This window comes from Esox lucius, chromosome 24 (genome assembly GCF_011004845.1).
Source record: "Esox lucius isolate fEsoLuc1 chromosome 24, fEsoLuc1.pri, whole genome shotgun sequence".
Taxonomy (NCBI): Eukaryota; Metazoa; Chordata; class Actinopteri; order Esociformes; family Esocidae; genus Esox; species Esox lucius.
This window is the reverse complement of record NC_047592.1, coordinates 21,396,948-21,410,421: the sequence shown is the minus strand read 5'-3', so window position 1 is coordinate 21,410,421 and position 13,474 is coordinate 21,396,948. Positions and strand designations below refer to the sequence as shown.

Sequence of the window (13,474 nt, the reverse complement as noted above, 5' to 3'; positions counted from 1 at the left end):
CTCTCATATATGTAAACCATTCATGCAATAATTATGCTGCAAAATGCGTGAGTTATCAATATGAATGTTTTGCTTGTGAGTGATATCTATGATATTTAATGTCATTTAACCACATCAGTGAATTTGCAATGGTAACAATACAAATACATTTATAATTTATTTCAATATGTTGGCCTTAAACCATCTGCGATTTATTTTACGAGTCAGAAAAAAAGGAAACATTGGAAAATTGGCCAATGATAAATGAGTGCAAAACGAAGGGTTTCATGCAATGGCACCTGTCAGTGGGTGGGATATATTAGGCAGCAAGTGAACATTCTGTTCTCAAAGTTCATGTGTTAGAAGCAGGAAAAAGCAGAAAAAAAGTGTAAGGATCTGAGCGACTTTGACCAGTCGGGCCAAATTGTGATAGCTAGATGACTGGGTCAGAGCATCTCCAAATCTCTGGGGTGTTCCAGGTCTGCAGTGATCAGTTCCTATCAAAAGTGGTCCATGGAAGGAAAAGCAGTGAACCGGCGACAGGGTCATGGGCAGTCAAGGCTCATTGATGCAGATGGGGAGAGAAGGCTGGCCTGTGTGGTCTGATGCGACAGACGAGCTACTGTACCTCTAACTGCTGCAAAAGTGAATGCTGGAACTGATAGAAAAGTGTCAGAAGTCACAGTGCATCGCAGTTTGTTGTGTATGGGGTTATGTAGATGCAGACCAGTCAGGATGCCCATGCTAACCCCTATACTGCCGAACGTGCCTACAATGGATGGACCTTCATGTGGATGTTACTTTGACACGGACCACCTACCCGAGCATTGTTGCAGACCATGTGCATCCTTTCATGGCAGTGGTATTCCCTGATGACATTAACCTCATTCAGCAGGATAACAGCAGGATAATCCGCCCTGCCACAAAACAAAAATGGTTCAGGAATGATTTGAGGAACCCAATGAGTTCAAGGTGTTGACTTGGCCTCCAAATGACCCATATCTCAATCCAATCAAGCATCTGTGGGATGTGTTGGACAAACAGGTCCAATCCATGGAGGCCCCACCTCGCAATTTACATGACTTAAATTATCTGTTGCTAACGTCTTGGTGCCAGATAACACAACACACCTTCAGAGGTCTAGTGGAGTCCATGCCTCGATGGGTCTGGGTTGTTTTGGGGGACCTACACAATATTAGGCAGGTGGTCATAATGTTATGGCTGATCGGTGTACATTAAATATAGAAATGCAACAGACGACAAGGCATAGGCTGTGCCCAGCTGTTACACCAAGGGCCGGTTTAGCAGAATCAGATTAAGCCTAATAATCTGTGTCTGTGAAACCGGCCCCAAGAGTCCAAGTTAACCTCAAATAAACAACTTACAAATAAAGACATTTGTTGGTGTTTGTTATCAGGCCTAGGATCTGCTTAGTATACTTACCCAGTCGTAAAGGAAGTCACACTACAGGGCTCTGAAAATACCACCTCTTTCAGCTTGACAGTTAAACTATGAGGGGAGGATGTTTGGTGTCACTTGTTGAACAGTCTGATGGTTGCGGTTTTAAAGTGTGGTTCCTAGCTACTGGCCACTGCTCTGGTTAATTGTCACAGAGATTCTCAGACACCAGTAGATTGGCCACTTGCTATGTTCTAAAGTCGCTCTAGATAATATCATTTTACTAATGATTTAAATACAAAGGAATGGGGAGACAGGGAGACTGAGGAAGAAAATTCAACACTACTGTTGTTTGCTCCTTGGGGTTTAAGGCCGGGTGTCCCTGTAAAGCACTTTGTGACAACTGCTGTTGGAAAAAGGGCTTTATAAATACATTTGATTGATTGATTGATTTGAAAAGATACGGTATGATAACAATGTTTTGCTCCTTAACATTTCACTATTATGTGGGTCTTTAAGGTAATCAATTCAAAATGAAAAACGCTTGTTACAAATAACCTTTACGTTTAACGATGAAGGTTAATTTAAGATTAAGGTTAAGCATGACAGTACTGTTAGGGTTAGGAATAAGGTTAGGTTTAGGTTACTGTCAAGGTTAGGCATCACAGTAATGAGGTTATGGTTTGGATGAAGGTAAAGGGAAAGGTTACAAAGACAGAAAAGCCTGTCTAACCACAGTTCCACAAGGGAAAAACATGTGCGCCTCTCTCCGGAATTGAACTCGCAATCCTCTGACTAAAAGTCACTGGCACAACGCCCGAGAACAGCAACTCTAACTATTAATACGCTGGTGGTTGCCTTCCAATGGTAAGGAAATTGCACTATTAATATGTTGACACTGAACATAATCAGAAGTTCCTAAGGAAAAAAATAATAATGTTACATATTAACCTAATTCCGCAACACTGGGTTGCAAAATATTTACAAGAATGCTCCTTTTCCGAGTAGTATTTTTTCTTTATGTAACCATTAGATTTGCCCCTTAATTTGCACATTGAGGAGACCAATAAACATAACATGCTTATATTTATATGGCTGTCCTAAAGAGGTTTAATGGGAAAGTTAATAATTACAACATCCATTTACTGTAAAAAAAAAAAAAAAAGCACTTCTGCCATCTGTTCGGTGTCTCCCCTCTTCAAAATGTAACAGAGGTAATTTGGTTAAATGACTTCCTACTTTGTCTGTACAGGAAGCAGAGTTCATGGACTCACCCTGAGCCTTCATGTACCAATACTGATAAGAGTCATTCTTGTAGGGTGGAACAGGACCATATGGCTGAATAGCAACTAAGTTCCTCATAGAATACATCATAACTTGTAATTGGAAAGTAAAACCTAATTTTTCCTAAAAGGTCCTTCTGATCCAGATAAAGTGACCTTTTATCTAGACCCAAAGCAAGGAGTGTATGTGTTGTGTTGGTTTGTATGTGTTGTGTTGGTTTGTGTGCTTCTAATTGTATATTTGGTTACATTTGTACTTGGTCTTGGACAGCGTGTACTCTTTACATTCTTCCAGAGACCAGAAACAAAACTATTTCTTAATAATTGTAGTGAAATGATGTTGTGTCGACTCTGTAATGATATTTCTGTCAAACCCATTTGCCAGCAACACTGGAAGCCTGCCACTGGTTACATTTGGAGTAATTAATTTTGCGTGAATATGTACTAGAGGAGCCTGGTTCATAGAGGCAGAGGAGGTTGCTCCTCCTCTATTTTTGAGAAGCAAAAAATAAAAAAGAGTAATTGGTTGAAAACATTAGGCTGAGTGAAGTGGTGGTGTGGGACAGAGGTTAAAGGGCAGGCTGAGTGAAGTGGTGGTGTGGGACAGAGGTTAAAGGGCAGGCTGAGTGAAGTGGTGGTGTGGGACAGAGGTTAAAGGGCAGGCTGAGTGAAGTGGTGGTTCATTGTTTGTGTTAGCGTGTACACTCAGTTTGTGGTCTGCTGCACCTTTTGGTTTTTTCTGTTCAGTTCTGCATAGAAGAACATTAAATGGATGTTTCCCTTCAACTCTGCCTGTGTCCTGCCTCCTCGACTGGGACAGTCACACTTTTTCACTGTCACACAGACTAAAGGGTAAGTACATAGTAGAGACATGACAGGCATGGAGTGCCTGTGAGTTATTGTTCTATGTTTGGTGTTGTTCAAGAAGCTTTGCACTCTTGTTGTTGCACTTGTGTGCTTGAATTTCTGCGTGCCAATCAAGAGTTAATATGCAAAGATACGTTAACAGCCTTCCTGTGTTTGACTCCTTCATTCTACGTACACCACAACGACACCCGTTCTGACAGATTTGTATCAAACAATGCTATAAACAGATGTTTTTTTAAATATGTTTTTTTTTTATCTAATTAATAAGGAAATATATATATCCTTAATTTATTCCTTGTCATTCAAATGATTGAATCAAATATTTGTAAATTAATTGAAATATCTCTTATTTTATTTTTATAGATTTGCATAAAAACAAACTGTTTTACGTTGTCATTATTGGGTGTTGTGTGTGAATTGATGTTTTTAGCAATAATGGTGTTGTTAATGGTCAGTACAACATGGCTATAAGCTGTTTTTAGGCACAACAGTTTTTAAGAATTCAAAAGTGATGTGATGTCACAGCTGTGGTATACGGTCTCATATTCTACATATACAATCATAGTCATTGTGCATATACAATCACACCCAAATCTGTTTTTTCCAACTTAAAGCAAAAAAAAAATGAGCCTACTACGTTACAGTTTCATCCACAAAAGGAAATATGCTACCAAATAAAAACCTAGACATAATAATAGCATCTGTGATGAAAAATGTATTCTAAATTATACATTAAGACCTGTGGTTTATAAACATTAAGCTACATAGTCAACCATACAAAATATACCTCCAACAACCAGAGTGACACAGGACAACTGTAGGCATAAAAGCAGAGCCCAGAAATGTATGAAAGTTAAGATTTTATGGTTGCTTCTGTTAATGTAGCTGTGTCTAATCCTTAAACTGACTGAAGGGGTAGTTTATGAAAACATATAGAGTACAACTTCCTGTTTAACCAAGATGAAGCCTTACTTTTTTTATCACACCATCACAGACTGTATGGTTTGGTTACTCAACTGGTAGCTACCAGTGACAGAGACATGAGGTGGACAGACAGCCAGAGAACCACCTTACAATGTCTTCTAGAGATGTCTGCTGGTCCACTGTCCTGCTTCTCCTAACAGGGAGTCCTCCTACTCTATATCCTCCACCATGGTATGGTTGAAAACACATTTTATTATTATTTCAACAAGGGACACAGACTGAGACCAAGGTCTCTTTTACATCTGGGCCTAGTGTATACATGTGTACATATACAGGTTAGGTTCAATGATTAAAATCAAACAGAAAAACAGAGTAAGCAAGCAGGCAAGTCTATTTATATAGCACAATTCATACATAGAAGCAATTCATTGTGCTTTACAGTGAAAATAAAAATGAAAAATACAATAGAATTAAAACAGTCAGATTGTTACAATTCTCTAGCTCAGCTGTCTCCAGGGGGACTGCATGAACTTCAACACCTCTGTATCTCAATCATCACATTCCAATGCTAGGATGAACCCATCAGTCCCTTTATGAGATAATCTATGCATCAATGTCTTACTTGGCTCTCTCCAGGGGGACATTTATGTCTGTACATGCATTTTATATTCATCCTCAATGAACTACGGTTATCATAACTGTTTACTGAACCACCCCGGTATCTCAATCCTCACGCTCCAGTGCTTGGATGAACTCTTCAATCCTTTTGTGAGAAAATACCCTACATCGATGTCTAAACAGCAGCACAATAACTTGCATTATCCATCATCTGCAGATTGTAACATTTACACAGAGGTTATTCCTCTGATTATGATTGGTAAAAGATGGCAAAATATACATTTAATAACAAAATAAAACAGAGATAAATATAAAATACATCATAAAATAACAGCATAATAATAAAAAATAGTATAAGAAAATAGAAATAGAATAAAACGTGATAAAAACATAGGAAGCTATAAAAGCTGTAATACTAAATGCATGTGTGGTTAAGTTTAAGCGCTCAGTTATAGGCACAAGAAAAGATAGGTGTTTTTAACCCTGGATACGTTTGGGACACGTCTAAGATTTTCTGGTAGTTTATTCCATTTGTGTGCAGCATAGCTGCTAAGTGCTGCTTGACCATGTTTAGTTTGGACTCTGGGCTCTACTAGCTGACCTGTGATCATGGATCTACGGGCCCTGCTCGGTTTATATTCTTCAAACATATCAGAAATATATTCGGGTCCTAAACCTTTCAGTGACTTATACACTAAAAGCACCACTTTAAAATCTATTCTATGACTGATTGGAAGCCAGTGCAAAGATTTAAGAACCAGAGTGATGTGTTCCGTTCTCTTGGTCCTCTGCTTATTAAATATATTTTAACAAGGATTAACAAGGATGTTGCATTCAAATGTCTGCCGGGTCCTGAGGCCTTTCAAAGAGGGAGGAAGAGCATACGTCCAATCCCATTACTGAGTTCATGGATGTGTACGTTTTCCTGGAATTCGTTTTTGCCAAACTGAAGTGATGCTAATTTGACTTTATGGGGTTTTCTGTGATCTCCTGTAAAAACTAGTGGGGATTTCAGTTAAACTATATAAACTTAAACTTCAAAAAGTCATGAGGCATATAATTTGTATTATTCTAAATAAGATATATGTATTTAATTTAAAACTCCATTAATGGATTTAGCTAAGTGAAGATTGTCACATTTCTTTAGAATGTTTATGCAATCAAGAAGCCACTTGTGCCATCTGGTGGATGTAAACATACAGTAATTAAATGTGCTTTATAAATAAAGTTGACATTGACATTGCTTGATTTCACCAACCACTGTAGAATATTCCACAGATAACAATTAAGTTCTTCTTCTACAGAATGAACACCCAAACCGAAGTCAGAATTAAGTATATTCTCCAGTAAGACCCTTCAAAGACTACAGTAAGACTATAACATCTTGTTAAAGTGTATAGAACTAATGGTCTGATATTACAGCATGTATAAGTATTGCTGATGTGCTGATTTGTTGCAGGGGAACATGAATGTGATATTTCCACACACTCTCCCTGTAGGATGCAGTCCTACACAGAAGTGTAAGCAAACTCTGCCCGCATACACATATACACAGGTTTGTATGGTTATCCTCATGGGCACCAGAAAATAGAAATTGCATAAGGTTGCAAATTAACGTTGCCATTGCAAAAGGTCCCCATGAGTTTTTTCTGGTTTTACTGTACTCATGGGGACATTTGGTTCCCATAAGTATAGTTAGACCTAAAACACACACACACACACACACACACACACAAGCCTTAGATTAAAGATTTTATAATTAATTATCAACTTACAGAAAGTACATATTTAATATGTTGCCTTTTGAGTCACAAGGTTAAACCATTTGTGATTGGCATTCCAAGCTCCTAACAGAGCTATACATTTATTAAGAGGATAATGCAATCATATATATATAACACTGTACATAGCAGTAAAAGAAATAGGCTACAGTAGTGCAGCTTAGCGTTCAACAATTTTTGCTCTGATGTCAGAAAAATCCTTGATCTTCGTTTGTTTCGGGAGTTCATTAAATTGTAGTAAAACAATGTGATAATCCACATGTTGTATTGTCCAATTCAGAGCATATAGCTTATACACTTTGAACAAGAGTTGACGAAAGAACCAAGTCGCAAAAATGAATGTTCTAGTTTGCACGGTACAACAGCGTGGAATCCAAATGGCGTCAAGATGCCCATATGGAGTTGTCTTAAACATGTGCAATTCGTTACTATAGCGCCATCTACGGACACGGCGGTGTTTAATCTTGGTACCCTATGGGGATTTCGGCCGGATTTCACTACTTGGACATTTTGGGTTGTAGATTCATTTCTGTAACAGATACAACCTATTATGATGTATCCTGGTAATAACAACCCCTCTGGCTACAATAAAAACACATAAAAACAGACTTCTGGGTCACTATTTATAAAACTAATCTGTTTGAAAGGCAAAAAAAAAAATATGAAAACATTTCTGCCATTGAGCATGAAGATTCTTTTTTGAAAGCATTATGAAGTTTGGTGTCAATGGTATTTCCTCATACTTTCATGCCTTTACTATCAAATTACACTGTAATCGTGTTGAAAATAATAAAATAATGAAATAATAGAAGGTAAAAAATATAGGCACCCCCAAAAAATGGTTCTTCTACCTAGAAATAAAACACAATAAAATGAAAGATAATTATCTTATCTCACTTTTTATTTTTGTGTAATGATGCAGAACGGCCAGCAGATGGCAGCACTAGATCGCTAGTTATGTTTGGACTTATATAATTTATAAACTCAGAAAAATTACCAACTTCTTCCCAAAAACTCAAGAACACCCCCATACTATGTGGACTAAATATTTATTTTTATATCATATTTATAATACAAACGATGTATTATGGTTCAAAACATCATATATAGTGATGTACACCCTTGTAATCCCTATTCTTGTCTACACATTAGACTTTCTAAGATGCATGGTCAATGTCGTTGCCTGGTGAAAAGTTCCCATAGCAACCCAAACAATACACGGACAACCCAAATTATACACGGACAACCCAAATTATACACGGACAACCCAAATTATACACGGACAACCCAAATTATACACGGAACGCTTCACGAAAGTTTTTCGAAATATTTATGCAAATGAGCACTGTCCGCGGTTCCGCGGATTTCGACTTTAACACAGTAAAGAACTGTCCCCCATGAAGCAAAAGTCGAGGCTATAGATCAAGTTGAGCTGGTGCCATGTAGTGAAAAATGGCCATTAGTTCGTGAAAATATTATGGTAAGCAATGGCGAGATGTGTTTACTGTACATGTCTACACAAAGTCCTTTACACAAGCAATAGTTTCAAAGTCTATTTCATTTAAAAACTACCAATGTTGACCAAAATTCTGTACACTAGATTTAACAGGAGAAAAGCGGCAAAAGCTGGTGGCCCGCTGGCTGTACGACATTATAGCCGCCGGCAGCCCGCCAGCAGCAAAACGCCGGCGGTGCGCCAGCGATTGCCCACTGGGGTAGTTGTCGGGTGCCATGTCACAAGAATTGAATTGTTCAGCGAGATCTATCTAGATTGTTCACCAATGGGAGGGAGGAGGTGGCGGGTCCACGGGGGGATTTGTGGCAGGGCGAATTACACTACAGCACTTACATTATTGTGAGGCTGTGAGCAGACAGTCTCAATCAATGCATTTAGGGAAAGTAGCGACTTCATTTTTCTAACAAGCGACCAAACCTATTAAAACAAAAAAATTGCAACCCGCGACCCGTGATTATTTCAAGTGACTTCAAAAGAAAATAAGGCAGAAGTGGCGAATTACAACCAGACTTGGTAACACTGGATGCAACTTAAGTGCAGACTTTCAGCTTTAATTCAAGGGGTTAAGCAGAAATATTGTATATTTGTAAACGTTTAGGAATTGAATAACTTTTTATATACAGTCCCATTAATCATAAGTAAAATGTTAATTTTAATACTTTGTTTGAGAATCCTTTGCAGGCAATGGCTGATGGTCTTGAACGCAAGTATATCACCAAATGCTGGGTTTCCTCGTTCGTGATGCTTTGACAGGCCTTTACTACAGCTGTCTTCAGTTGTTGTTTGTTCGTGGGTCTTTCCTCCAGGATCAATATCTATTTACTGAAAAAAATAAGAAAAGTTTAGTGATTGTTTTGTTGAAGATGGCTATGCTTAGGGTAATGGATTATAAAGTAAAATGAAAGGCTACAGTTGACAGATTAATTTGTATTTACTAAAATGTATTTTTTAGAAAAGGGGCATTTTTTCCAGCTACTGGGGTAAGATTTTCCTCCATAGGGTTTCTTGCCCACAGGGGAATCATGTCCCAATAGAAGATTTTAAAGAATTGGCCCTATTTTTTTACACCACTTACATTTTCCTTACACACCATTTCATACATTTTACTAAACTTATTATCATTTAAATAAGGCAATGTTATAAATCTCAGCAGTCCTTAAAATGAGATTCAGAAGAAAACTTTTTAATAGTTGGCTGAGAAGGTGTGATGATACAGAGGAAATGTGTAGTTAAATGGAATTAACTCTGAATAACAATAACAAAATATTCGCTCGTCTTGAGATCCAAATGAAAATTCAGTCTACTCTGAGATGAGGACAGTTCTACAAGTTGACAGTTAGTCACATTTTAATTTCTTTCTGTAATTTTGGACAAAGAAGAGGCAATATGCTAATTCACTTGATTATTTAACTGGAAATGTCTCTTGTCTACATGGTCTGGACCAGTCTATGTGACCTATGCTGAGATTGACTTCAGAAAGATGGTCAAAACCCAGAAGAAGAAGTAAGAATGGGCCTCCCTCTTTACATCTTTTCTCCTTTCATAACCTCATATGTCTTTAACCCATGTTGAATAACTGGATAATATTCTGTATACAACAGATACATTCTTCTTCTGTTTAATTCCCATCTACCACAGAATCAACACAGCCGCCAGAGTCAGAATAAGTCAATTCTCCAAGAAAGACAGTCACAGTCCACAGTAAGACTAGATCACCTGTATTATAGGGTATGGAAATAATGGTTTTAAATTAGAGTATATCTAAGTAGGTGTGCTGACATGTTGCAGGTCCTTGAGGGAGATGAACACAATCAGTTGAGGAGCAGGAACAACCAGGGAATGTGAACTTTGCACACACACTCTTTCTGTAGCTGCAGACATTACACAGAAATGTGACACACCCATCACACACCCAGTCACGTATGGGCCACACACACAGACATATGTTATTTTAAATGACATGGGGTAATGATAATAGGGTAATGATAATAGGGTAATGATAAAAGGGTAATGATAATGGATGTTATTTTTTTAAATGACATGGGGTAATGATAATAGAGTAATGTTAATGGATTTATTTTTTAAATGACATGGGGTAATGATAATAGGGTAATGATAATGGATGTTATTTTTTTAAATGACATGGGGTAATGATAATAGGGTAATGATAATGGATGTTTTTTTTAAATGACATGGGGTAATGATAATAGGGTAATGATAATAGGGTAATGATAATGGATTTTATTTTTTTTAAATGACATGGGGTAATGATAATAGGGTAATGATAATAAGGTAATGATAATGGATAAAAAATGTTTTTAACGACATGGGGTAATGATAATGGGGTAATGATAATGGATTTTATTTTTTTTAAATGACATGGGGTAATGATAACAGAGTAATTTTTTTTATCTTTGACTTCTTAAATCATTCAAATAACTAAATGAAATATCTGTAAACTAATTTCTCAAAATAGAAGAATTATCCAGTTTGTTTTCTTGCAATGGTCTTCATTTTCACAATATCGTTGCTTTTTCTTTTTAAAACAACTGTCATTGACCAAAGTGCTGTCCAGGACAAAATGGAATCAGTTAAAACGTACTCTGAGCTTCATAAAAAAAGTGATTTTTACACTGACAAAAAATAAATGAAAATAACTGGGCATAGTTCACAAAACTCTAAGACAGAACTGTCAATTGTCATGCAGGTGACTTTATGATCGTCTTCACTCGTGCTGCTGCTTGAAGGGATGCTGCTGCTTTTGATGCCTTGAACATAACTGGTTCATCTGAAGCCAGCTCCCGTTAGGAAATTGGTGCTTAGCTAGGTTCAAATTTTCATTGCAATGGAACATTGTTACAAAATAATGCATGTTTCACAGAAAGATGTTTGTCTGGATTTGACATCTTCAGCGTATAATGTTCTGTGGAAGGGAGTGTCATGGAAATAAAGTACATTCTAGTGAATCCCAAACAAGCCCCACTGTCCTATGCACGTTATTTCAGTGCCATCCGCAGCACTTTGTCGTTAATATAGCTCTGAGTGGTGTCTACGTGTTCATTTGGGATTGTACCTGTGTTGGCATGAAAATTGTAGAGGGGATCTGGGATTGAACTTTGGTTGTCCAACAGGGGAGAGATTTAATCAAAACACTGAAAGCAAACCTGGTGACTGTTTTTTGCAGAGCATTCACATGTTCGTTGTGCATAACTGTCAATGTGATAATGTCATTGTCAATAACAATCAGTGCAATCACCACACCTGAATGTGTTACCAAATTGTGTAGCTTTTCCAATAAAATGGGTGGGTATGAAAAGGCATGCAATTGCAATGTGTAATGAAGCACAATGGCTGCTTTGGCGCTGTTGGAAGATTTGGCGAATGGAAGAATTTGGAGAGATCAAATAATACCAGCAAGTCGTTGAGCTCCGGTGTCCCTTTCCCCGCCTGTGGCACAAACACTTTGTCTGTGTAATGCGATAGGCTTTTAGGCCTCCACCTCAATGTCACACCACTTCTTTTTAATATCTGGGATGGTCCAACCTTCTGAACCTGCCGCATTCACCACATGCTGCCACTCTAACGCCTTTTTGGCATTTGTAATGCCCACACTGTCAACCAAACAATATATTTTGTTGTTGTTCAACCCCTACAAGAACTTCAATTTCACACTAGGTGAAATTCCTTTTTTTAGGTTTTATGTTGGGATTTGCCGTCGCTGCGGTAATGGAGTCAGTATCGATTAATATTAATTCAGGGTGTTTCAGTGACCATGTATGGGCAATAATGGGTCATAAACATGAAACCATTAAAATACAATGGCAGTAATGATTTTAAATATAAAACATGTAATTAGGTAATACAACATAAAATACGATAATAAAGCTAATAGTATTCTCTATCTTACAGTAAGAGTTATTTCAACATAGGAATTAATAATTTTTGCATTGTATTGCATTTTATGCTGATATTCTCATTAACGCAATGCGTCCAGCTCTGTCTGAATGTATGTTGTGTTGTAATTTAAACAGAATAAATTATCCAGAAAAAAATAGATGTTCTACTAGTAAATATTTACTGAATATTAATGTATATTATTAATAATTAAACAATAGTGGAAAAATGAAGTGTCCATGACTGATGTTCTCATCCTGCGCACAATTTTTGAAGCACTGTTTACACACACATACAGAATTGCTGAATTATTTTAGATTTTGTATGAAGGTACACATCTACCAGTACCTTCAAGATGGCTACCAGGAAAGCAGATTTCTTCATTTTCCTCCAGTTAACAAATCCTACACATCTGTTCTTGTTAGCATGGTTGTTCAGAAATTAGATGACAAGTATCGACAAATCAGAATGTGGTAGTAGATTAAGATTTTATTCAACTTTGTCATTGAACAAGTACAGTACAACAAAATATGGTTAGCATCAAACATGAGGTGCAAATAGAAGAGTGCCAGAAATGTGCAAGTATTAAGTAAATGTATGTTACAAGTGGAATGTATAGATGTGCAGTGAAGGCAAATGCAGTACAAATAGCACTTCTAAATGTGCAATGAAGGCAAATAGAAGAGGGCTGAAAAGTGGGATAAATAGTTTGCACATTTGCGGGTACAAATGGCCATTTTTAAATGTGCAATCGAGGCAAATTGAAGAAGCAAGGTAGCATGTGCAACTGAAATGCAGGGATTGCAGCTGTGAGTTTCCCGAGATAGACATGTACATGTAACAACTGAAAAATGCATGTAAAATGGCAATAAAGACAGCTGAAGGTGCAAGGTATCATGTGCAACTGAAATGCAGGGATAGCAGGAATGAGGTTCCCAAGGTAGACATGTACAACTGAACTGTAACAACTGAAAACGTCCTTCAGATTTTGCAAGGCAGTGTCAGACTCCATTAATACAAAGGGAGCAGTGCAACACAGTCCTTGAGAGAAAAAGAGGGGGCTACATATTAAAGTGCTGCAATTCCTAAATCCTTTCTCCAATTTGGATGTGAATACCCTGAAATTAAATCTGAGCGATTGCACTTTAAGCCCATATTCATTTTAACTTCAATTGTTACTTGAATATATTTTGGTTAGCAACCAAATTAACCAA

The 13,474-nt window shown here is 37.4% G+C and overlaps 1 protein-coding gene and 1 long non-coding RNA gene across 3 annotated transcripts in view; one reads left to right on the top strand and one right to left on the bottom strand.

The window, feature by feature from the left end:
• The window catches only part of LOC105010062 (serine/threonine-protein kinase Nek4-like), a 717,288-nt gene that overhangs the window by 473,357 nt on the left and 230,457 nt on the right, over positions 1 to 13,474 (bottom strand). The window lies entirely within an intron of this gene.
• Positions 3,245 to 12,245, top strand: LOC105009970. 2 transcript variants are annotated; one of them, XR_004575398.1, is made up of 6 exons: positions 3,245 to 3,512; positions 6,374 to 6,437; positions 6,529 to 6,589; positions 9,812 to 9,869; positions 10,005 to 10,067; positions 11,074 to 12,245. It is a non-coding gene; the product is annotated as an uncharacterized LOC105009970 (long non-coding RNA). The 2 variants fall into 2 exon arrangements; XR_001197959.4 differs by lacking the exon at positions 11,074 to 12,245 and adding an exon at positions 10,155 to 10,969.